The sequence below is a fragment of the Mytilus californianus genome, unplaced genomic scaffold, assembly GCF_021869535.1.
Source record: "Mytilus californianus isolate M0D057914Y unplaced genomic scaffold, xbMytCali1.0.p SCAF_8, whole genome shotgun sequence".
NCBI classification, from domain to species: Eukaryota; Metazoa; Mollusca; class Bivalvia; order Mytilida; family Mytilidae; genus Mytilus; species Mytilus californianus.
The window spans coordinates 113631488-113656723 of NW_026262734.1; the positions used below are offsets into that span (position 1 = coordinate 113631488).

The window sequence follows — 25236 nt, forward strand, 5'->3', positions numbered from 1 at the left end:
ATATACAACTTTACAGATGTACAGTTTATATACAGCTTTACAGATGTACAGTTTATATACAGTTTTACAGATGTACAGTTTATATACAGCTTTACAGATGTACAGTTTATATACAGCTTTACAGATGTACATTTGATATGCATCCTTAGAACTGTACATCAAGATTACTTGTACTAAAGTAGCTGTGTATCCAGTAGTAAAATAAGGCCGGTACTCCAGTTCAAAAACCTGTATGATAAATACCGTCTTCTATCTGGCAAAGCTTATCCAGTAGTAAAATAAGGCCGGTACTCCAGCTCAAAAACCCGTATGATAAATTATGTCTTCTATCTGACAAAGCTTATCCAGTAAGTAAAATACGGCCGGTACTCCAGCTCAAAAACCCGTATGATAAATACCGTCTTCTATCTGGCAAATTAAGCTTATCCAGTAGTAAAATAAGGCCGGTACTCCAACTCAAAAACCTGTATGATGAATACCGTCTTCTATCTGGAAAATTAAGCTTATCCAGTAGTAAAATAAGGCCGGTACTTCAGCTCAAAAACCCATATGATAAATACCGTCTTCTATCTGGCAAAGCTGATCCAGTCGTAAAATAAGGCTGGTACTCCAGCTCAAAAACCCGTATGATAAACCGTCTTCTATCTGGCAAAGCTTATCCAGTAGTAAAATAAGACCGGTACTCCAGCTCAAAAACCCGTATGATAAATACCGTCTTCTATCTGGCAAAGCTTATCCATTAGTAAAATAAGGCCGGTACTCCAGCTCAAAAACCTGTATGATAAATACCGTCTTCTATCTGACAAAGCTTATCCAGTAGTAAAATAAGGCCGGTACTCCAGCTCAAAAACCTGTATGATAAATACCGTCTTCTATCTGGCAAAGCTGATCCAGTCGTAAAATAAGGCTGGTACTCCAGCTCAAAAACCCGTATGATAAACCGTCTTCTATCTGGCAAAGCTTATCCAGTAGTAAAATAAGACCGGTACTCCAGCTCAAAAACCCGTATGATAAATACCGTCTTCTATCTGGCAAAGCTTATCCATTAGTAAAATAAGGCCGGTACTCCAGCTCAAAAACCTGTATGATAAATACCGTCTTCTATCTGACAAAGCTTATCCAGTAGTAAAATAAGGCCGGTACTCCAGCTCAAAAACCTGTATGATAAATACCGTCTTCTATCTGGCAAAGCTTATCCAGTAGTAAAATAAGGCCGGTACTCCAGCTCAAAAACCAGTATGATAAATACCGTTTTCTATCTGGCAAAGCTGATCCAGTTGTAAACTAAAGCCGGTCCTCCAGCTCCAAAACCTGTATGATAAATACCGTCTTCTATCTGGCACACTCTATGGTTATTGACACGCATTGTTTTTCAGTTCAAGTAATTTGTGTGGTAAATGTTAAAGACATCATTATTGTTAATAACCGAATGACCATTGTGTTCTGCATTGATAGATTACTGCTTTCAGTCCAGCCAATACGTTACCATACTGAAACAATTAGATAATTTTATAAATATACCCTGCTTTGTACTATGACTCGCCAGGTTTAAGTCAGCAAGAAGACATGGACACTTTTTTCGACTCCAGCCTAACCACTTTTTACTCCAACTTCTAACTGCATGATTTGCTCAGAATAGAATAGAATAGAAAATTTTATTCTTAGTCGGGTTTACATGAACAGAAGAAGAATACACCAATTTTGGGTTTTGGTTTAAACAATGTGGGAACAATTCAAACTTTTCACTAACCCACCTGTATAGACCATCCATGTGTTATCAGTCTATGGCCATGCTAATATAAAGTAAAATCTTCCTGTCACCTGTAGACCATCCAGGTGTTATCAGTCTATGACCATGCTAACATAAAGTAAAATCTTCCTGTCACCTGTAGACCATCCAAGTGTTATCAGTCTATGACCATGCATATATAAAGTAAAATCTTCCCGTCACCTGTAGACCATCCAGGTGTTGTCAGTCTATGACCATGCTAATATAAAGTAAAATCTTCCCGTCACCTGTAGACCATCCAGGTGTTATCAGTCAATGACCATGCTAATATAAAGTAAAATCTTCCCGTCACCAGTTTAAGGGGACATTAATCATATATAAAAAAAAAATATGTGGTATGATTGCCAATGAGACAACTCTCCACAAGAGACCAAATGACACAGAATTAACAACTATAGATCACCGTACGGCCTTCAACAATGGGCAAAACCCATACCGCATAGTCAGCTATAAAAGGCCCCGAAATAACAAATGTAAAACAATTCAAACGAGAAAAATAACAGCCTAATTTATGTAAAAAATAATGAACGAAAAACAAATATGATACACAGAAATAAACGACAACCACTGAATTACAGGGCCCCTGACTTGGGATAGGCACATACAGAATATGACGGGGTTAAACATGTTAGCGGGCGCCCAACCCTCCCCTAACCTGGGACAGTGGTGTACCAGTACAACACAAGAACAAACTATAAAAATCAGTTGAAAAGGCTTAACTCATCAGATGAATACAAATAGAAATACATCTAACAAAAATACAGAGTGGACGTGGCAGGGTACTTATACATCCCCACAACAAAAAAAGACACTAAGTACAGATCTGACAGTACTCGCAGTTACTGGCAGCTATTTCAAAGCCAATAACAACTAATAAAAATTCGTAAGGGTTCCGCGGAACCCAGTGTCTCGCCTACTTTTGCTGTTGTCTATGTTTTCAGTGATGTGAAGTGATTTACTGTGCCATGATCACAACATCTCTACACAAGTTTAGATGATCCTCTTATACGTAGTACTGAGAATGAAATTGAATGTAAAACTTAACTCAAGTCAACGTAGCATGAAATCTAGGTCATACCGATCTATATTTGTGCTGTTGCTGACCTACTCCCCATCTCTATACAGATGGGACAGTCCTGTCACTTATTATTACTGATATATTAACTCGAACTAAACATTACCAAAGTCAATGGCGTGAAATGACACTGTTTTACCAGAGTGCTATCCTGCCGAAATGAATATCTACTGACACCAGATTAGATGATAATATTAATAAAAGTTAATACCAAGACATGAACTAGGACAAACATCTGAACCAAAGTAAATGAAGGAGAAAATGAAAGTCTCTACTTTAGAGTGAATTATGACCTACTCTAAACTAGAGGCTCTTGAGAGCCTGTGTCGCTCAGCTAGGTATATGTGCATCTTCATCAATGGACACTCTCCAACACTTTAGACTAGCACATTATATCTTTTTTGTTGAACCTGTATTGCTTATCACTTGTCCTGTTTCCAGTTTCTCTCCATCTTCTATAGTTTTTTTCCAAAACACAAAAAGGTTAGAATTGTCATTCAAGGGCAATAACTCCTATTAGAAGACAACTGACCAATTCATCTCCATGTTATACCTACCTATTCCAGAGGCGGCGTGAATCAGATGTTGATACTAAAAAATTCCAAAGATCTGTTAAGAGTACAGAAAATCTAAGACTCTTCCATTTTGCAATAGTAAAACATTTGACTTTTCTACACTTAACACAAGTATTCCCCATTCCAAACTAAAAGACAAATGGAAAGAGTTGGTCCTGTTTTGGTTCATAAAAAATGGCCAACGTAGATACAAGTATCTTTTCTTATAAATTGTACTTAGTAAAAATCACTCTGATTCAAACAAATAATTCTCTAAAACTAACATTATTAAGATGTTTGATTTCTTGATTGACAACATATCTATTTTGTTTGGAGGACGCGTTTTTCAACAATCAATCGGCATTCCCATGGGAACTATTAAACTGTGCCCTCTTCTTGCCGATCTGTTTCTTTATTCATATGAGGATGACTTCATACAGGAGCTTCTTGGAAAGAATGAAAAGAAGCTAGCATTAACATTTAACTTCACGTTCGCTATATAGATGTCGTCCTTTCACTAAATAATTCAAAGTTTGGTAACTATGTTGAACACATCTATCCCATCGAACTTGAAATAAAGGATACAACAGTTACAGTTAAGTCTGCCTCATATCTTGACTTGAAGGTCGGTTGAGAACAAAACTTTACGACAAATGAGAAAAATTTCCCAATTGTGGACTTTCCATTTCTATGTAGCAATATCCCAGCTGCGCCTGCATATGGGAGTATATATCTCCAAATTGATACGATATTCCAGTGCTTGCGTTTCCTATCATGATTTCCTTGACAGAGGTTTGTTGCTCACAAGGAAGCTATTAAACCAATAGTTCAAAGTGGTGAAGTTGAAATCATCCCCTCGAAAATTTTATTGGCACCATCACGAGTTGGTTGACCATTACAGAATGTTTCAATCGTCGTAACCACAATCCCATCCTACTCCCCCCAATTGTGACCTACTAAATAAGACGGATCACCGAGTTTGTACTTACATGAACAACACAACGGAGCAGGATCTGCTTACCCTTCCGGAGCACACGAGGTTATCCCCGGTGTTTGTTGGGGTTCATATTGCTCAGTCTTTTAGTTTTCTATGTTGTGTTTTGTATACTGTTGTTTGTCTTTTTCTTTTTTGTCATGGCGTTGTCAGTTTATTTTCGAATATGAGTTTGAATGTCCCTTTGGTATCTTTCGTCTCTCTTTTAGCTGACCTATTTTTAGATCTTTTCTTGCTGATCATTTTTGCTTTTAAAATTTCTATTTATCTATTATGGTTTTCAAGATATTAGGCAAAAACGAAAAAAAAAGCTGTTACAAATCGTCATTGAAGAGTGATAAATCCTACAAGGAGTCAACTGTCGATTTCTACAATTTAACTGATTTGTAGAGTATTGCTGATCATTTTTGCCTCATAAAGTTCAAATTTATCTATTATAACTTTCAAGATAATAGGCAAATATGAAAAGCTAGAGGCTCTAAAGAGCCTGTGTCGTCGCTCCCCTGCATCTTTTAATTCTTGAAAAAATGGTGTCTTATTAGTAACAAGAGTGCACACGCTGAAATGTCTCGCCTTCTTTACTAATCATTGAAACTATGTTGATAGTTCTAAATATAAAGTTTTACTACAACTATCACATAAACTTAACATGATCCAAGAAAATGAGGTCAAGGTCATATAAACCAAACAAGAAATACATGTTCACCTTACAATCATTCAATACACTAAATATAGTTGACCTATTGCTTATAGTTTCTAAGATACAGATTTAACCAAGAAAACTTAACATTGACTAATGAACCATGAAAATGAGGTCAAGGTCAGACGAACCATGCCAGGCAGACATGTACAGCTTGCAATCCTTCCATACAACAAATATAGTTGACCTATTGCTTAAAGTAATAGAAAAACAGACCAAAACACAAAAACTTAACACTGAGCTATGAACCGTGAAAATGAGGTCAATGTCAAATAAAACCGGCCAGACTGACATGTACATCATAAAATATTTCCATACACCAAATATAGTTGACCTATTGCATATAGTATTAAAAAAAGACCAAAACTCAAAAATTTAACATTGACCACTGAACCATGAAAATGAGGTCAAGGTCAGAAGACACCTGCCAGCTAGACATGTACACCTTACAATTTCCATACACCAAATATAGTTGACCTATTGCATATAGTATAAGAAATAAAAAAGACCAAAACTCAAAAATTTAACATTGACTACTGAACCATAAAAATGAGGTCAAGGTCAGATGACACCTGCCAGTTAGACATGTACACCTTACAGTCCTTCCATACACCGAATATGCTAGACCTATTGCTTCTAGTATCTGAGATATGGACTTGACCACCAAAACTTAACCTTGTTCACTGATCAATGAAATTAGGTCGAGGTCAAGTGAAAACTATTTGACGTGCATAAGGACCTTGCAAGGTACGCTCATACCAAATATAGTTATCCTATTACTCATTATAAGAGAGAAATTAACATTACAAAAAATCTTAACTTTTTTTTCAAGTAGTCACTGAACCATAACTAGGGGCTCTCAAGAGCCTGTGTCGCTCACCTCTATTTACTGATGCTTTGGAAATCATGTAAAATAAGGTTAAAATCATAATTAATAGTATTAGATATTAGATATTATAATGATATCTAAGATAATAACAAAAAACTGCAAAATTTCTGTAAAATTACTAACTCAGGGCAGCAACCCAACAACGGGTTGTCGGATTCGTCTGAAAATTTCAAGGCAGATAAATCTCAATCTGATGAACATTTTTGTCACTGTAAGATTTGCTCTAAATGCTTTAGTTTCAGAGATATAAACCAAAAACTGCATTTTACCCCTATGTTCTATTTTTAACCAAGTCGGCCATGATGGTTGGAAGGCGAGGTCATCGGACAAATTTTTTAAACTAGATACCCTAATAATGATTATGGCCAAGTATGGTTAAATTTGTCTCAGTAGTTTCAGAAAGAAGATTTTTGTAAAAGATAACAAAAATTTACGAAAAATTGTTAAAAATTGACTATAAAGGACAATAACTCCTAAAGGGATCGACTGACAATTTTGATCATGACGACTTATTTGTAGATCTTACTTTGCTGAACGTTATTGCTGTTTACAGTTTATCTCTATCTATAATAATATTCAAGATAATAACCAATAAAATGCTCCGCTGTGCGCAGCTTGATACGACCGCAGAGGTTGAACCCTTAACAGTTCGGGCAAGTATGGACACAACATTCAAGCTTGATACAGCTCTGAATTTGGATTGTGATTAAATATTTGACACAGCATAGGTTTCTGACACAGAATGAATGTGGTCTAAGAACTTAAATTTTTTTAATTTACCTATTATGGTCCAATATCCAAAATCTAAATACATACACGGTTAGATTCAGCATATCAAAGAACCCCAAGAATTCAATTTTTGATAAAATCAAACTAAGTTTAATTTTGGACCCTTTGGACCTTAATGTAGACCAATTTGAAAACAGGACCAAAAATTAAGAATCTAAATACACGGTTAGATTCAGAATATAAAAAAACCCCAATATTTCAATTTTTGATAAAATCAAACCATATCATTATTAATTGCTTTCATATATAAATAAAAGATAACCAACTTAAAATGGAACATTTCAAAGGAAAAAAAAAAATGAAAAAAAAAAATCCCCCCCTCAATTTTTTGAACCCCCTTATGATTCATCACCCCCAAACTCAATCCCAGCCTTCCCTTTGTGGTATGGTACCTTGCAGTTCAATTTCAGAGAGATCCATACACTTGAACACAAGTTATTGTCTGGAAACTGTAAAAATGCTTGTTTTTTGGCCCCTTTATGGCCCCAAATTCCCAAACGTTTAGGGCAATTACCCCCAAACTCAAACCCAGCTTTTCCTTTGTGATATGAAACCTTGTAGTACAATTTCATAAAGATCCATACACTTACACACATGTTATTGTCCTGAAACTAGATAAATGTTTGTTTTTGCCCCTAATTCCTAAAATTTTGAAACACCCCCAAAATCAATCCCAGCCTTCCCTTTGTGGTATAGTACCTTGCAGTACAATTTCAGAGAGATCCATACACTTGAACACAAGTTCTTGTCTGGAAACTAGAAAAATGCTTATTTTTGGCCCCTTATTCCTAACCGTTTTGAGCAATTACTCCCAAACTCAATTCCAGCTTTCCCTTTGTGATATGGAACCTTGTGTAGTATAATTTCAGAAAGATCCATACACTTACACACAAGTTATTGTCCTGAAACTAGAAAAATGCTTGTTTTTTGCCACTTTTTGGCCCCTAATTCCTAAAAGTTTGAAGCAAGTACCCCAAAAATCAATCCCAGCCTTCCCTTTGTGGTATGGTACCTTGCAGTACAATTTCAGAGAGATCCATACACTTGAACACAAGTTATTGTCTGGAAACTAGAAAAATGCTCTTTTTTGCCCCTTATTCCTAAACATTTTGGGCAATAACCCCCAAACTCAATTCCAGTTTTCCCTTTGTGATATGGAACCTTGTAGTACAATTTCAGAAAGATCCATACACTAACACACAAGTTATTGTCATGAAACTAGAAAAATGCTTGTTTTTTGCCCCTTTTTTGGCCCCTAATTCCTAAAACTTTGAGGCAATTACCCCAAAATCAATCCCAGCATTCCCTTTGTGATATGGAACCTTGTGGTACAATGTCAGAGAGATCCATACACTGACACACAAGTTATTGTCTGGAAGTAACAAAAATGCTTATTTTTTGCCCCTTTTTTGCCCCTAATTCCTAAAATTTTGAAACAATTACCCCCAAAATCAATCCCAGCCTTCCCTTTGTGGTGTGGTACCTTGCTGTACAATTTCAGAGAGATCCATACACTTGAACACAAGTTATTGTCTGGAAACTAGACAAATGCTTATTTTTGGCCCCTTATTCCTAAACGTTTTTGGCAATTACCCCCAAACTCAATTCCAGCTTTCCCTTTGTGATATGGAATCTTTAAGTACAATTTCATAAAGATCCATACAATTACACACAAGTTATTGTCATGAAACTAGAAAAATGCTTGGTTTTTTTGCCCCTTTTTTTGCCCCTAATTCCTAAGATTTTGAGGCAATTACCCCCAAAATCAATCCCAGCATTCCCTTTGTGATATGGAACCTTGTGGTACAATGTCTGAGAGATCCATACACTAAAACACACGTAATTGTCTGGAAGTTACAAAAATGCTCTTTTTGGCCCTTAATTCCTTAACTGTTGGCACCATAACTCCCAAAATCAATCCCAATCTTCCTTTTGTGGTATTGAACCTTATGGTAACATTTCATAGAGATTCATTCACTTAAACTAAAGTTAGAGTGCGAAAACCAATGTGTCTTCGGACGACGACAACGACGACGACGACGCCAACGTCATACCAATATACGACCACAAAATATTTTTTGCGGTCGTATAAAAACTGCAAAATTTCCTTAAAATTACCAATTCAGGGGTAGCAATCCAACAACAGGTTGTCAGATTTGTCTGAAAATTTCAGGGCAGATAGATCTATAATCAGTTTTACCTTATGTCAGATTTACTCTAAATGCTTTGGTTTCAGTTATAAGCCAAAATCTACATTTTACCCCTATGTTCTATTTTTAGCCATGGGGGCTATCTTGGTAGGTTGGCGGGGTCATCGGACACATTTTTTGAATAAGATACCTTAATGATGATTGTGGCCAAGTTTGGTTAAATTTTGCCCAGTGGTTTCAGAGAAGATTTTTGTAAAAAGCTAACGACGACGGACGACAAGTGATGAGAAAAGCTCACTTGGCCCTTCAGGCCAGGTGAGCTAACTAGAGGCTCTAAAGAGCCTGTGTCGCTCACCTTTGTCTATGTGCATATTAAACAAAGGACACAGATGGATTCATGACAAAATTGTGTTTCGGTGATGGTGATGTGTTTGTAGATCTGACTTTACTGAACATTCTTGCTGCTTACAATTATCTCTATCTATAATGAACTTGGCCCAGTAGTTACAGTGGAAAATATTTTGTAAAAATTTACAAAAATTTACAAAATTTATGAAAATTGTAAAAAATTGACTATAAAGGGCAATAACTCCTTAAGGGGTCAATTGACAATTTTGGTCATGTTGACTTATTTGTAGATCTTACTTTGCTGTACATTATTGCTGTTCACAGTTTATCTCTATCTATAATAATATTTAAGATAATGACCAAAAACAGCAAAATTTCCTTAAAATTACCAATTTAGGGGCAGCAACCCAACAACGGGTTGTCAGATTCATCTGAAAATTTCAGGGCAGATAGATTTTGACCTGATAAACCATTTTACCCCGTCAGATTTGCCCTAAATGCTTTGGTTTCAGAGATATAAGCCTAAATCAACATTTTACCCCTATGTTCTATTTTTAGCCATGGCGGCCATCTTGGTTGGTTGGCCGGGTCACCGGACACATTTTTTAAACTAGATACCCCAATTATGATTGTGGCCAAGTTTGGTCAAATTTGGGCCCAGTAGTTTCAGAGAAGATTTTTGTAAAAGTTTACGGACGACGGACGCCAAGTGATGAGAAAAGCTCACTTGGCCCTTTGGGCCAGGTGAGCTAAAAATGAGGTCATGGACAATGGACATGTGACAGACAGAAACTTCGTAACATAAGGCATCTATATACAAAGTATGAAGCATCCAGGTCTTCCACCTTCTAAAATACAAAGCTTTTAATAAGTTAGCCAACGCCGCTGCCAGATCACTATCCCTAGGTTGAGCTTTCAGCGACAAAAATCATCCTTATAGGGGAATATCTCTATTAACATCTAACTGACAATTTCAGTCATGTACACATATTTATAGGTTAAAGTTTCTGTTCATCTATAACAGTTGTCAAGATAATAGGTAAAATACACAAAAATTGGTAAAAATCATCATCAAAGGGCAATAACTCTAGTAAGGAGTCGACGGACGATTTCGATCATGAAGACTTGTTTGTAGAACTTGTCTTGATCATTTTTGCAATTTTAAAGTTACTCTTTATCATAGTTTTCAAGATAATAGGCAAAAATAAACAAGAGGCTCTCAATAGCCTGAATCGCTCACCTGTAATTTTTTGCATAAATCTTTCATCAATGATTATTTTTGCTTTTCAATATATATCAATGAATGGCTTAAAAATTCCGTTGAAATGTTCTTTGTATCCGTCATATTTTCCTCAAAATCAAAGAAATGCATTTTACCCCTATGTTTCATTTTAGCCATAGTGGCTATGTTTCCTGACGTACAAGAAAATAAAATACAAAACTTATACTAGACTTTTTTTAAAGTAAGCAAACTAAATGAACAAATCGTGAAAAATCGATTTTAAAGGGCAATAACTCCTTAAGGGGACAATTGACAATGTTGGTCATACGAATTTATTTGTAGATCTCACTTTGCTGAACATTTTTGCTGTTTACAGTTTATCTTTATCATTAATAATATTCAAGATAATAACCAAAATCTGCAAAATTTCCTTAAAATTACCAATTAAGTGGCAGCAATCCAACAATGGGTTGTTGGATTCATCTGAAAATTTTAGGGCTGACAGAGCTTGGCCTAATAAATATTTTTACCTCTCATTCTCAGATTAGCTCTAAATGCTTTGGTATTTTAGATACAAGCCAAAAATTGCATTTTACCCCTACGTTCTATTTTTAGCCATGGCGGCCATGTTATTTGACGAAACAGTAAATAAAACACAAACTTTATTCTAGATACCCTATTAGCATCATTCAGCTTAAGTTTGGTTGGAATTGGTTTAGTAGTTTCAGAGGAAAAGATGTTTGAAATAGTTTACACCAGACTGACCACAGACGATGACGGACGCCAAGTGATGGCAAAAGCACACAGTTCCTTCGTAACGGTGAGCTAAAAACTAAGAGGCTCTAAAGAGCCTGTGTCCTTCACCTATGTTCTATTTTTAGCCATGGCGGCCATCTTGGTTGGTTGGCCGGGTCACCGGACACATTTTTTAAACTAGATACCCCAATGATAATTGTGGCCAAGTTTGGTTAAATTTGGCCAAGTAGTTTCAGAGGAGAAGATTTTTGTAAAACGAAAAGATAACAATCAATCAATCTATAATAATATTCAAGATAATAACCAACTAGAGGCTCTAAAGAGCCTGTGTCGCTCACCTTGGTATATGTGCATATTAAACAAAGGACACAGATGGATTCATGACAAAATTGTGTTTTGGTGATGGTGATGTGTTTGTAGATTTTACTTTACTGAACATTCTTGCTGCTTACAATTATCTCTATCTATAATGAACTTGGCCCAGTAGTTACAGTGGAAAATATTTTGTAAAAATTTACAAAATTAATAAAATTGTAAAAAATTGACTATAAAGGGCAATAACTCCTTAAGGGGTCAATTGACAATTTTGGTCATGTTGACTTATTTGTAGATCTTACTTTGCTGTACATTATTGCTGTTTACAGTTTATCTCTATCTATAATAATATTCAAGATAACCAAAAGCTGCAAAATTTTCTTAAAATTACCAATTCAGGGGCAGCAACCCAACAACGTGTTGCCTGATTGGTCTGAAAATTTCAGGGCAGATAGATCTTCACCTAATGAACAATTTTATCTACGTCAGATTTGCTCTAAATGCTTTGGTTTCAGAGATATGAGCCAAAAACTGCATTTTACCCTATGTACTATTTTTTAGCCATGTCGGCCATCTTGGTTCGCGAGCCTGGTCATCGTACACATTTTTTAAACTAGATACCCTAATGATGATTGTGGACAAATTTGGTTAAATTTGTCTTAGTTTCAGAGAAGATTTTTGTAAAAGATTACAAAAATTTACGAAAAATGGTTAACAAGAGTGCACACGCTGAAATGTCTCGCCTTCTTTACTAATCATTGATATTATGTTGATAGTCCTAAATATAAAGCTTTATTACAACTGTCACATAAACTCAACATTAACCAAGTAAACTAAACATTGACCAATGAACCATGAAAATGAGGTCAAGGTCAGATGAACCATGCTAGGCAGGCATGTACAGCTAACAATTCTTCCATACAACAAATATAGTTGACCTATTGCTTATAGTTTAAGAAAAACAGATGAAAACACAAAAACTTAACACTGAGCAATGAACCTTGAAAATGAGGTCAAGGTCAAATAAAACCTGCGTAACTGACATATAGATCATAAAATATTTCCATACACCAAATATAGTTGAACTATTGCATATAGTATTAGAAAAAAAGACCAAAACTCAAAAACTTAACTTTGACCACTGAACCATGAAAATGAGGTCAAGGTGAGATGACACCTGCCAGCTAGACATGTACACCTTACAATCATTCCATACACCAAATATAGCTGACCTATTGCATGCAGTATTAGAAAGAAAGACTAAAACTCAAAAACTTAACTTTGACCACTGAACCATGAAAATGAGGTCAAGGTCAGATGACACCTGCCAGCTAGACATGTACACCTTACAATCATTCCATACACCAAATATAGTAGACCTATTGCATACAGTATAAGAAAAACAGACCAAAACACAAAAACTTAACTATAACCACTGAACCATGAAAATGAGGTCAAGGTCAGATGACACCTGCCAGTTGGACATGTACACCTTACAGTCCTTCCATACACCGAATATACTAGACCTATTGCTTATAGTATCTGAGATATGGACTTGACCACGAAAACTTAACCTTGTTCACTGATCCATGAAATGAGGTCGAGGTCAAGTGAAAACTGTCTGACGGGCATGAGGACCTTGCAAGGTACGCACATACCAAATATAATTATCCTATTACTTATAATAAGAGAGAATTTAACATTACAAAAAATCTGAACTTTTTTTTCAAGTAGTCACTGAACCATGAAAATGAGGTCAAGGACATTTGACATGTGACTGACGGAAACTTCGTAACATGAGGCATCTATATACAAAGTATGAAGCATCCAGGTCTTCCATCTTCTAAAATATAAAGCTTTTAAGAAGTTAGCTAACGCCGCCGCCGCCGTAGCCGGATCGCTATCCCTATGTCGAGCTTTCTGCGACAAAAGTCGCAGGCTCGACAAAAATTGAGTATAAAGGGCAATAACTCCTTAAGGGGTCAACTGATCATTTTGGTTATGATGACTTATTTGTAGATCTTACTTTGCTGAACATTATTGCTGTTTACAGTTTATCTCTATCTATAATGATATTCAAGATAATAACCAAAAACAGCAAAATTTCCTTAAAATTACCAATTCAGGGGCAGCAACCCAACAACGGGTTGTCTGATTCATCGAGCAGATAGATCTTGACCTGATAAACCATTTTACCCTATGTCAGATTTGCTCTAAATCCTTTGGTTTCAGAGATATAAGCCAAAATCTACATTTTACCCCTATGTTCTATTTTTAGCCATGGCAGCCATCTTGGTTGGTTGTCCGGGTCACCGGACACATTTTTTAAACTAGATACCCTAATGATGATTGCGGACAAGTTTGGTTTAATTTGGCCAAGTAGTTTCAGAGGAGAAGATTTTTGTAAAAGTTAACGACGACGACGAGGGACGCCAAGTGATGAGAAAAGCTCACTTGGCCCTTTGGGCCAGGTGAACTAAAAAAAGGAAAAATTTGTCAGATTTTCTCTATAACGGTTTTCCAAATAATAGACTTACATTTTACCCCTGTGTTCTATTTTTAGCCATGTCGGCCATCTTTGTTGGCAGACGGGGTCATCGGACATATCTTTTAAACTAGATACCCCAATGATGATTGTGAACAAGTTTGGTTAAATTTGGCCCAGTAGTTTCAGAGGAAAATATTTTTGTAAAAGTTAACAGACGATGACGAGGGATGACAAGTGACGAGAAAAGCTCACATGGTCCTATGGGCCATTAAATAAAGTCCAGTTAAGTCTGACTTCTTGTTAAGGAGATCTAGTTGTCAACATGTTTGTCCATATGGTCATCAGAATTCTTCATCCTAAACTTCAATGAGGAAATAAATACCATTAAAAAACATTTTAACAACAATGGTGTAAAGTAAATCCTGGATCAAGTTGTTTTAAGGAGGCAAGATAAACATACTACATAAGAAGTATCAAAAGTTTTATTGATTATTAATTGTCCCATTATTTGTTAAACAGATTATAGTATCCTGCTTCCTTCCGTTCTATCAAAAATAAATTACAAACAAGAGGCTCCATCACAGGGTTGTGTCATTTCTATGTGAGAGAGAGAGAGAGAGATTTCTATACTACCTTTGGCTTAGTGGGTCCTAACAAACAAACACAGACATTATATATTTTGATTGTTCACATAAAATACACATATCATAATGACTAGCTTTAATATTAACTGATTTATTGTTGTTTGAACAACTTTTGTTTTACATAAAACACACGTAGAGATAATTTCAAAGAGATTTTTTAGAAATATTCAACGTTTCAATTTTGCTTTGTCTTTTTACATAAATATTTTTAATAAAATAAAAATTCAATACCATTGTTTTATTAAATTTTCCCCGTTATGATTTGTTCAAGCAAACCCTTTAAATAACAGATTATTTGATCGATCGATGTTTACTTAATGTCCAGTGGCAAATGATTAATGCTATAAATAACAGAAGTCTATCCCTCTTTTCTAAGATAATGGCTATTGAAATGATACAACCCTGTTTATGAAAGTCTATCCACATATGTCGTGGACATTATGATATGATATTTAAGCACTATAATTCTGTGAAAATAAACAGTAATTCACATTAGGCCATACAAAATAACCATCACTGGACAGCTTAACAAATTCAAAACAAAGTTTATGAGGTGGGAGGCTTATTATTTCTTCTTTTAATTCACATTGGAATACTGGAACTTGTCTTCAGTTAAAAAGACCTGTTCTACAATTTATTTCTGACAGAAACAGAAAATGACTGTTGCCAAAGTACTAACAAATGTCATCAACAATTATAAAGAAAAACAAGTTACATTATATCAAATGATTCTTTTGTGCAAAATAAAAACAAAAAACAAACATTCAAATTCATTAAATGTATCAGCAAAGATTAGCATGTATAGAAAACATTTTACAAAAGAGAGGGAGGGAAATTTTTTTCTTTGTTCTGCATTTTATAGTTTAATTATACTTTTGATATTTGTAAATTGACATTTATACAAAAATTTGTAGAAAATCTTGTGTATTTCCTACACTGTTTTTGTCTGTTTTTATCTATTATTGTTCATGGCAATCTCATCATTTGACAAATTTTCCCTTGTGCGGACGTATTCCTGTTCATACCAGATATGTCTTAAACTGACAATCCTATCTTCAACATACATATAAAAATGACTGTACAGGAAAAACAATATTTAAATAACAAACATTAATTAATTCAATGTTCAAGTCTTAATTTTCCTTTTAACACAGTTTCACAAACAATTTAAACGAAACAAATTTTATTCATCACGATTTAAAGTTCTCTGGGTCAAACTCCTTGCCAACAAACTGACACAAATGTTTCACCACACAAACTCGGCTAACTGAAGCAGGATAAACGAAAGCTGATATTTCTTGATGTACTTTAAAGGAAGTGGCATTTCCATGGCAACAGTCAATGAGTGCACCAATTTGAATAACTGCACTGCCACTTGTTAGTGACACAAAGTTTGTTCATTAAGCAGTAAAGTTATGATTCATAAAGAGCTATGTTTGAAAGTTTTATACACAATGCAGTCAATATAGTTCCTAAATTTTTTTCAATTTAGCTTCAATATCTGCCTCGTCTAAATCACCCAGGTCATTTGCTTGCACTTCTATTTTTATAGCCTGTAATTTCTTTTTTACAGCGTCTTTACTGGATGCATATATCATCTTTTCTTTCATTGGAGCTTCATCTGGACTCCTGAAAACAAAGTAATAAGTTTAAATTAAAAACATCATTTACATTGTATACATGTATAGATTCTGTAAAATAATTATCACTGAACAAAATCATAAAAAAGGTTCAGCTTGAATCCTTAGAATAAGATAATCTATTACATTGTACATGCAAGTTAATATTATACAATTTGGTAAGGTTGATACTTATCAATTATGGACTTTTGACAAAGTCAAGACTTTATATATCGACCTGTTCAGATTATATTGACAGAGGAAAGAGTTCCGAGTGTTAATAATATAATCTAACAGTTCCATATATAACGTATTGACAGAGTGAAAGTCCTTAATTTATATATAACTGTTTGTAAAAGGTGTATTCTGGAAATAAACCAACTTTCTTTCTGTGTATTTTATGTTGTATTTTGCAAGATTTTTAATATCAACTGTCATGAGTCGTTTCCATAAATTTTACTTTTTTTTCTGGATACTTCATCAGTTGATATATGATGTGACCATTTTGTGCATATTCAAATATATCTAGCTATGTTGAAAAACTTGTATAATAGCAAGTTATAGAAATACAAATTATTCAGTCTCTATAAAGAATAAACTGATGACACAGAGATATGTCTCGCCTGTTGGCATAAAATTCAGAAAAAGACAATCTGATGGACAGCAACATTGCTTAAGTTATTAATTCAAAGTCGCTGGACCATGATCTAGTAGGCAGGGCCTCGAAATGGTTGACGAACTGAGATGTACAGACAGTAATGTAACTTTATAGAAAATATCTTTGACTAGTAGTCTAGTATTGTAAGTAGTTCTTATCAATCTAACTTGAGCAGAAAACTTAATATTGACCATGACCTAGGGGGCAGGGCCTCAAATAATCATCAATCTGATATGAACTAATAGTAATGCAACTTCATACAAAATATTATTGATCTATCACAAGTAGATCCTATCATATCAGGGTTGGCAAAAACCCGGGTTTTATGAGTATTGGCCAGCCCAGTGGGAAATACTGGGAAAACCCAGGTTTTCCTGGGTAATATGAAATACTGGCCTGAATTTTAAAGAGGATTTATAATTTGTGATTAATCACAAATGCAATACATTAAAGATGTTTATAAAATTAAGACATAGTATTTTAATTTATAAGTTCTTTTGGATTATTCAAACAAAGCTTGGAAATTAACGAAGTATCCTAAAATGTGCAAAACTTGTATTCTGCCTACATAAAAAAAATTAAATTAGTTTAGAAAAGGAAGAAACTGAATTTTCAATCTTCTAGAAATGACTCTAAATGGTTATCTGTATAAAATGTATATTTTATACTTATTGACTGGGTATGGGTGGAATAGTAAGTTTATTGTCCCAGAGGTGAAACTATTGCCGTGAGGCATAGCCGAGGGCAACAGTTGTATCCGAGGGGACAATAAACTTACTATTCCACTCATACCCAGTCAATAAGGTACAACATGACGTCATAACTCCCGCCGTATTCTCAACATTATCAAATCCCGTTGCTGCATTTGAAATTCCGCAAAATATAATGATGCTTGTGGTCATATAGTTTCACCGAGGTACAATAGTTGGAAACTATTGACCGGTCAAATAGTTCAACGCTTGCAATTTGAAAAATAGTGAAAATATTGTGTACTTTTTTATATAGAAAATGATAACTGAGGTATAATAAATTAAGCTATAATACTATGAAAGTTCAACAAGTCTTTACCATGTTTACTATTCTGTGTAAAAATAAGCTTAAAAAATTGTATTGGCCAGTACTACCCGTTTCTGGGAATATTGCCCAGCTATGAAAAACCCTGGGTTTTCCTGCCCTGGTAATAGTAAATACTTTGCCAACCCTGTATTAAATTAACTTTAGATGAAAACTTAACATTGAAAAATGCTTATTAATTCAAAGTCATTTGACCATGTCCTAGGGGGGGCAGGGCCTCAAAATAGTCGTCAAACTGATATGTACTGATAGTAGTGCAACTTTGTTTTAAATATCAATGATCTTTCACAAATAGTTCCTATCAAACTAACTTAAGCAGAAAACTTAACAATTGTTGACTCCGTATCCATCGTCGCCGGAAAAGCAATCTTTAGGTTCTTACTGGGCCAGACAAAAATAAGATTTCCACTGTTTTTTTAATGCAAAATGGGTGCAACTTGGGTACTGTGACGCTAAATATAATTGGTCAACACTGTTCAGAGATCTTCCTCCATAAATTGGGAAAGTTGACAGGGTTTTCTATGTTGAATAGTTCTCATTGATATCAGGTGTGAATAGGCTGTGTTGCAACATCTTGCATGTACATGTATGTCAAGTGATTGAACCCATTCATACTTCTTTCATTCTGCATATAAACAATAGGTGGAAATTGGACGAGACAAGATTCAAAGCACCAAGTTGATCTGTCCCAAGTAGTTCCAGCCCAATAGTAAAATAATGAATGATAATTAAAATAAATGGAGAATGTGTCCATGGGATACAGATGATGCCCCCACTTGCATACAACATTATAAAGGGACATAACTAGAGAACTGTCAACTGTAAAAGTGATGCCACCCAAATTCAAACTTGATCTGTGTTTTATGATAATAAGCACTGTGTATACATGTAAGTTTCATAACATTTTGTTGAGGCAAACTAAAGTTAGAGAATGGAAACAATAAATTCAGTAATTTTTTCATTTATAAAGGGGCATAACTTAAGAATGGTAAAAGTGACCGCACTCAAAGTCTAACTTGATCTGTGTTTTGTGGTAATAAGCTTTGTGTACAAGTTTCATAACATTAGGTCAAGGGAACTTAAGTTGAAGAACAGAATACAATTACTAGACGTACGAACAGACAGACAAGGATAAACCTTAATGCCCCCTCAGCAATGGCGGGGGCATAAAAATTTGAAGGTTTTGACAGAGTTCATTTATGGTAAGTGGAATTTACACAGTATAGATGTGCAAATCAAACAACATTTCTCTATTACATGTAGAACAGTTTTTATAACTTTAAACATAAACAAAGCTTGTATGCATCAGCTTGGGACTCTGCATGTACAGTTGTGTATGAAACTATTTGTTATTACAACAGTTAAGACTTGTTAAGATCAAAGTTATTTGAAATTTACTGATTAATGTTAATTAATATTAAAGTTCATTATACCGGTAACCTTTTAGCAAAAATTGCCATATTTACACTACAAACTTCTCTGAATACAAACTAACCTGTGCACCTGGAAAAGTTTGAGAGCATAGCTGGACTTAAATAAACTTTAAAATGAATTTTAAGTTTCAGAATATTTAAAACTTAACCTGATTTTGCTATTCATCTTTTTTTCATTACTGCAGAAAGTGCCAAAATAAACTAAGTTGGAAAAGAGGTTAAAGAAGCTCCTGTCATATAATAAATGATGTGAATTGTAATGATTTAAATTATGTAACTGAGTGGACTATATCAAATGAAACTTGGGTGTTAGTTTATTTTGCTATCTTTTGCAGTCTGAAAATAGTGCACATCAATATCCAGGTAAGTTTTTAATTTTCTAAAAACATATAACTTATATGCCTCTAGGTCCAGCAGTGCTTTAAAACTTTCCGAGATGCTTCGTTTTGTTTGTACAGAGTAGATTTTGAGGTTGTCAATTCCTTTTGATGAACCTAAATAGCTTCAGTAATACATGTAAAAAGTTTACACAAATATAATTGAGAATGGAAATGGGGAATGTGTCAAAGAGACAACCCTACCAAAGAGCAGAAAACAGCCCAAGGCCACCAACATGACCAATGGGTCTTCAATTCATCGAGAAAATCCCACATCCGGGGCGAGCTTTATCTAGCCCCTAAATGAACTCTAATAAATTCATAATCAACATTATGCTTTATATCTGTTTTATCCTTCCTTTGATGGCATTTTTTTTTAAAATTGGGGCTGGATTAATTTTTTAATGTGGGGCAGAGGATTCATGTCAACTCGCCCCACTTATGCAAAGGGTTTACATCACACAGCATGTAAGCCAGCAAAGTTGCGCCATTTCTAAAAATTAGTAAAATCCTGCTATATTTGGGCTTACATGTACCATATAACCCCATTTATGAAATGCAATCTAATCTTGATTATTTTAAGCCTACCAACTCACCCCATCATTGAAAATGAGTTAATCCTGATGAATAAAGGTCTGCCAACTCTCCCCACTATGAAATTTTTATTTTTTTTAAATCCCACTGAACGAAGGACTACCAACTTGCGCCACTTATGAAAAGTAGTTTTTTATCCGGATATATAAAGGTAGCACTCTAATTAGAAAATAAAATTAAAATTGAACTACAAATGTTTAATCATCTTCTATTCCTGGCTTTCTAATGCATAAAGCCAACTGTTAGTGTCATACATGTGCATACATTGTACATGTATGTAATCGGTATCTTCCATAGATTCGGTTTTCAAGAGTTAAAATGGTGAAATATAATTCCTTTTTTGTGTATCCAGGCAACATTTTTCTCAACATTATTTACCATAAAATATTGCAAAAAGGGGCATGAAAATGTCACATATATCCCTTCAAAATTTGGTTCAAACTAGAATTCTATTTTACACTAGCGTTCATATTTGAAAAATCCACAGGGGCCAAAATTTGAAACTACACACCTAACTGTGGAGTGCTTCCAAAGCTCTGCCAACTCGCCCCACTAATGAAAATCAATCATTAAAGAGTTAATTCCCATTGAATTTGAAAGAAAATTACAACATCTCCTATTTTAGTGTTATTTTCAAATAAATACAACAACTACATAATAATAACCTATCTACAATTTTATTTTAAGAAATGAAGCATCAACTAATTTCAATCAGTACATAAATATCAAACTTGATTCTCTTTTTTTATTATTAATTTTTTAAGTGTTTTTGTCTGTTGTTATTTTAGTTACAGTTGGGGAGATTGTGTACATCGAACTACAATGTACTTTTCACAAGTGGGGCAAGTTGGTCTGGAGCGATTTGACAGCGTTGTCTTGCTTCTGGCCAGATGGACCTGGGCTGGAATGACTTGGGACAGATAAAGACATGTTGCAACCAGTCTGAGCAATAATAGCACCTTTTACATTTAGATAATATTAATGACCAAAAAGCTAACACCATGGGCAAAAGATTAATGTGGATATGGCACAAACACTTTTAAGTTAGACTTCCCATATATATTAGAAGTAATGAACAATTCATATAAGTTATATTTTTGTTTGCATTGAGTAAAGGTATAAAAAAAAGGGTGTGAATCAGGAGACGGTCGTGATATTCTTTAGCCACCTTTTATAAATGGATAGTTGACCGTCCCAAGTGCTTGTGGGATATGGGGAGGGGAGGGCCGTGGTCTATTGATCAAAGATGGGCCTCTAACCTACGTTGATTCCTTTTAATTATGCTTTCCACATAATTTATATCGACTCGCACTTCACGATAAACGCTGGACTTCAAACCTGCAAACCGGAAGTTAATGCCGGTTTTGTCAGAAAATGTGAGCTATGTATTTGTGCAGAAACTTGCTTTCAAGATAAGAGTAGCCCACTTTACTCACCACGAAACAAGAATAATTTTACTATGTTTTTGTCCATTTTCTGTGGTGTAGTTGTAATCGTATAAAACGTATCTTGGTTCTTTCGGCGGAAGAAACTTCTTCAGTTCTTCAAAGGGTAAGGTTCCGCATTCAAATTCCTGTTCTGTAACAATTTGCCTCTTTTCTTCCTTATTTATTTTCAGAACCAAAGCGTCTAATAAGTGCTTCGTTTTCAGTTTGGTGTCATATGTGGTTACAACGCTATCACCGAGTCCAACTCCTGACATAGCCATCTTGAAAGAAAAAGAGAATAAAACTAGTTCCGGTTTGATAGGACAGGTGAAACCATGTAGGATCGAAATCGAAACGAAATGTATGGCATATTATGCTGCTTTTACCTAAACTTTTATATTAAACTGGCGATCACTCAACTTGAAATGAATTTGAAAAATATATTTCTGATGACTATGAAAAAATATTGATCAGCATTTTTGCATAACATTTTCATCAATCGATTCCGATCCTGAAAGTTATGTGACATCATTAGGGGTGGGTTTTCGAAAAGTGTGCATGGCTATATATGGACATGTGAGTCACATGTTAGATCAAAGACAGAAAATGTCCTTTTGTGGCTAATAAAACTATAAGATCAACTTTTCATATATACTATTAAATTTTATTAAAGATTGGAATTAAAAAGTAAAAATTAGAAGTTTGAAAAACTTGTGGACTTTATTCCCGTTTTTCTACATTGTTTTTTTTTTGTTTTGTTAGTTATACGTCCTTGATTTTTTTTTTTTTTTTTTAAACCTAGGTGATTCCTAGGTATTTTGTGTCCTATTTTTATTTACGTACCAGTATTTATCTATGCCTCGGGAGTCTAGGCAGAAATCATTTCAAATAAAGAATTAAAATTACATAAGAGAAGTACGCCTTTATGATAGGAAAATATATCATAAAATTTAGCTCAAAATCGTCCAAAACAAATTCCGCCTCGCTCCGTTGGACAATAAATATCATGACAAATTTCGGGAATTACACATCCTTTCAAAAATCCGGAATCCGCCTCTACTTTCTCAGTGTACCTATTATATTTTCTGTCAGTTACTTAGCAGAACTTTAAAAAAAAAAAAAGTATACGAGTTATTGTCATTGTGCTTCGTACAACGTCTGTAACTTTTCCTGCAGTAATCCTCAAACTTTAATTACAAAGTTTAATTTGCGGATCATAAGTTGGAAATGCCGGCTGCAAGGGCAAAAACTTGGTGTTCGGATCATATGAAATTGGAAGAATCTTCTTTGAAGTTTTGGAACTTATTGATTTAAAATTTTGTGGAAATGATCCAAATCAAACACCACGTTTAGCTTTTGTTGCCAATCTAAATTTAAGATGGCCATCACCGTTGAACAAAGTTTGACATAGAAACGGCTTATGTGATAATGATCAATACTGACATTCACTATGACGTAGATTTTTTCCAGAAACCATCCCTCATATTTAAAACAAAATATTGCACTTAATTTTGATATAAGGAAGATCCTATATATACAGCAGTTTGTACGTGTTGCCAGACCGAAAATAAAATAAAAGATTACCAGGATGGAACATTGATAGAACAAGCCTCTCTTAAATATCATCTCACACATTAAAACAAAATCATACACAGGTAGTTTCTCTATTAATTAAGAAATAATTCATGCAAGCCACCGATTTGTTGAAATTTTCATATGCCATGTGCCATTAAATATTCGATTTTCAAGTTCCCCGAGCGTTATACGTACGTGAGAGGTATAGATTATCTTTTACGTTGTGCGAAGAATTTCACAAAACGTAACTCAACTACATGCCTTTTCTGAAGGACCCATATCCATAGAAGAACAAGAAGAAGAACATATTTTAGTACCAATTAAGGGCCCACAAGGGGCATATAGAGAATACATGTATAAGAAAAAAGAACATTGATTAGCATAGGCATATAGAATTTAAATACACACTCACAATACAATTAGACTGAAATAAAGCCCTTGGTTTAAAGTATATAATATAGTTACATGAAAAATAAATAGATCTAACTCATATTGACGTCAATAAATTTTCCAACAGCATTAAGGACATGATTGTCTCCACAGCTTAATAAATAAATGAATTTTTGCTGATTGTCCAGTATAGAAAAGTTTGGAATTTTTTGGCAAACAATGTCAAAGAGAGCATCTCTATCAGAGTTAATTTTTTCACATGAAGTTAAAAAATGGATTTCATCTTCAACGCAGCCAGAGGAGCATTTTTTTGCAAATTCTTTCATTTCGTGGCATATTTGAAAAACGGCCTAATTCAATTTGAAGCTTATGAGCAGATATACGTAATTTGAAAATAGCCATATGTCCGTAGCGCGATCTATCAACACAGGAAATATATATATATTCCTTCTCAAAGGGTCAAACAGATATTATCCGAATTTGGAATAACCTTTAGCTTAATTGAGAGTTTCGATTCGTATGGCGTCAAAGGATGTACTTAGGTGAAATTAAAAAAATCTAGAATTCAAAATTGATACTATAAGTCAGAAGAGCCTAAGTTAAGGAACAAAATAAGCTCAAATATTGATAGGTTATGGAGCTCCTTTTCGAGATAATTTTTAAAAAGTGGCGGGAAAAGGCTGACTCTGGCGGACTTTTACCTTATATTTGCATTGGTATTATTTGGGTGTCAAATCGAAAGAAAGGAAATCTAGAATCTGCTTTAATTGAAGAAAACTATTACACTGTATAATCTTCGATGTTTTTAAAGAGAAACAGTAATGAACAGGTGCTTGCATCAATTAGAAAATATGGGCATATGTGTCTCCCCGGCACAGTCGGTGTGGACACATGTACGTGTCCCTCCGACAATTTATACATTTTTTCGAGCTCTGGTGCATTAATTTTTTTTGTTATGATAAGATAAGATAAGATAAAATATTGTTATGAATTAGAATAGAAAGAACAGTTCTGTCGTTTTGTTTTCAATTTCATTTTTTTCAAGTTAAACAGCGAAATCGACATAGTGTTTGCACATAGGTAACGATACAATAACATGTGGATTTACGTGGGAGGTAAACTGTAAGCCATAAATATGTGCATCTGTGATTCTGCGCTAAATATCACGTTGTTGCTTACAACGCTGAAGCAGGACATCATATTAGAATTTTGAGTTTTTGTAATCGAAACAAGGATGGTCACTACTGTGGAACATAATTTATGATATAATTATGTGGGAAACCCATGCAAATAGTTTATCATACAAAAGTAAACAGTCTCGAATATTATAGACTCATTATAACCAACTATACACAGGGGCGGATCCACCATTTTTA

At 34.6% G+C, this 25236-nt stretch overlaps 1 long non-coding RNA gene across 1 annotated transcript; it reads right to left on the bottom strand.

Moving 5' to 3' along the window:
* Positions 1-14533: 14533 nt before the first annotated feature.
* LOC127712713 (uncharacterized) lies at positions 14534-23736 on the bottom strand. The gene is made up of 2 exons (XR_007987254.1): positions 21905-23736; positions 14534-16342 (listed from the first exon to the last, which is right to left on the bottom strand). It is a non-coding gene; the product is annotated as an uncharacterized LOC127712713 (long non-coding RNA).
* Between the last annotated feature and the right edge of the window lie 1500 nt (positions 23737-25236).